The following is a 2,745-nucleotide window of genomic DNA, read 5'->3' as shown; positions in this document are numbered from 1 at the left end:
AACTTTGGTTTAGTACCAAACACGATACGCTATTCAAAAACTTTGAAAAATCGGTTTGACAGTAAAGACCTCGACTTGTTTAAAAAAATTTTATTGGAATCAAACAAGCGTTTGTCCCAAACCGGATAATGAAACAACGGAAATTTTTTAACATCAAGGGAAAGGGGGTTAAAGACAAGGTTGCATCTTATCACCGGACCCCCTTTTTTAAAAAATAGATGAAATAATATTCAAAGGGAAACGAAGATATGAAAGGCATCGTATACCCCCGCCCACAAAGCTTTTGAAAATAAATTTGGGGATTCCCGCCCCCTTGCGAGCTTCAGGATCATCACATTTGGAACCCCAAAAAATGAACACAAAATTTAAGATTTTTTTCGTTTAACCCCTTTTTTTGACACAGTCAACGCTAAAATTTTTCAGTGGTTTCCCCCAATCTTTTTTCAACTTCCTTTTGCGTGCTTGAAGCTTTTCCTAATTTTTTCCCCTATGGGCCCTTTACATTTTTTTTCCAACTTTTTGAGATCCACTATTGAAAACTTTTGGGGTGCGAGTTCAATTCCCAAAATTTGAAATTCTAGCTTCTACAGCTTCAAGAAATTCACTGCACTTAAACCCAATGGCTTTAAACTTGGTTTTTTTCTGAGACAACGCTGGTTGCAAACAAATTTTTTTCAGAACCATCTAAGGGCGGCCTTGCAATGGGGACAGTAACGTTTTCAGGAGGGGAAAATGTTCAGACAACCCCTTTAAAAGCCCACCCCTCACATCTATCACATGCAAAAGGCTATCTATTTCTTTTGTAAATTTTTTATCGCAAAGGATACATAAATAAAATCAGTCTCATTGCCGGGAACTTGTCTACTTTTGCCCGGTTTTCCCCTTTCAAAAACATCCATTTCGTCCTTGGGGAAAATTTCAAAAGTGATTTGCGATTCCACGCCAAATTACTATCTTTTCTTAGTGATAGCACTCATCTTGGGCTTGGGGAAAAGGCAGAAGCTGGGCCAAAGTGACGCACAAGCCAAATGTACTCATAGAAATTTTCAAAAAAAAATTTTTTTCCCAAAAAACCCCCACAGTTCCCCCAAAATCACTAATGGTTTGGGGAAATCTTTTTATACATCCCCTTTTACAGTTGAATGTTTATTCACCATTTTGAAATTTAAATCTAAACTTGTTTTTACAATACTGGGGGGGGTTCCCCGACCTTTCCCCTATGGGCAGGGGGGGCATAAAGGCTTCTATCCCCTTAAGCTGTTTTCCAAACATGGCCATTCTTGTTTTTTGTTCCCTTTAAAAGATTAAATTTGGTTTTTTCCTAGCCCTGGCCCCGGGGTCCTAGCTGGGGGGGAAACAGTCAAAAGCAAATTTTATTGTCCCTTTGGGAGATGATATTTTTTTCCTTTTAAAACATCTCTCAAAATTTTGAATTAAAATTTTGTTAATTTGAATTTAAAAGTAACATTTTAGTTTTATTCCTCTTTGTTTTGGCTTTTGTGCTTGTGTCATGATGAGACTTATAGGTGATCTCAAACTAAGTACATTGGTGGTATCTGCTCTTGGAATCTACATCTGATGCCTATTTGTTCCCATTTCCCCTATGTCTTACTTTTCTTGGGTGCTTTAATTGTAATTCTAGAACTTTTTACTATTTCCATTGCTTCCTTTTTACTGGTGCTGATATAACCTAAATGTGTTGCAAGCGCCGTAAACTCCTTAAAAACAAACAATTGTTTACAAATCAGTCCAAGTCTCACTAAGATTCTATCCAATGGTACTTCCAAAAGAGCACAATGGAATAGCCCCAGATATAGATCAACACGATGAGCTTGAATTGCAATACCAAAACACAGTCTCAGAAATCAATTTTTAGAACTGTTTGTAGAGCATTCAGACACAGCTCCCACCCATGACGGCCATCTTGGATGATGATTAATTTAAATTTGAGTAATTATTATTATTATCAATTATTATTATTATTGTCATTGCTCTTGAGAATTTTAATTCCAATATCCAATTTAAATACAAAAAAGTTTCATCACCTTTTTTAAAAAATTGCTGCATGCTCCTATGATCTAAATTTTGGTTAGGTAGCGGTAATTGAGATGCATTTTAGAAATCAGATCTTTTATATAATATATATATATATATATATATATAATATATATATATATATAATAAATAAATATATATATATTATATATATTATAATATATATTTATTTACGTACGCTCCCTTCTCAGCTGCCTGTCTATAAAGCTCATGCCATTGTACATTCTAAAGAAAGGAACTTTGTGTGTACTGTTGAGGGATGCCCATATGGGTTTAAAACCAAAGGGTGCCTTGTTCGTCATATGAGGCGTCATACAGGTTATGAATATTATGAATCTGTTGCTTTTTGGTGTTCTACATCTTTTTATGTAAAATAATTGACTTGAATTCTGATGTTAATGAGAAAAGTAGAAAGGTATCCTTCAGAAGATTTCCCCTCTGTTCTGCCAATTTCGAGGTATTTTTTGCCATCACTTGAAGCGAAATCTTTTTTTCCAAGCTTTCTTTACAGCTATTTGATTTTTCAAAACTTTTATTTATTTTTTGAAACATGACCTTTTTGACGCGTGGATTCAGCTCTCATCGGCCATTTCTTATGTAGAGGAGATGAGGCCAGTTCTGAAATTAGGCATTAATACAATAACCGTGAACTACCATAGATCTTCTCAGGATTTACATAAATAAATAAAT

The sequence above is a fragment of the Berghia stephanieae genome, unplaced genomic scaffold (assembly GCF_034508935.2).
Source record: "Berghia stephanieae isolate SIO BIC M18660-M18661 unplaced genomic scaffold, UCSD_Bste_1.3 scaffold404, whole genome shotgun sequence".
NCBI classification, from domain to species: Eukaryota; Metazoa; Mollusca; class Gastropoda; order Nudibranchia; family Aeolidiidae; genus Berghia; species Berghia stephanieae.
Note: the sequence above shows the minus strand (reverse complement) of the source record.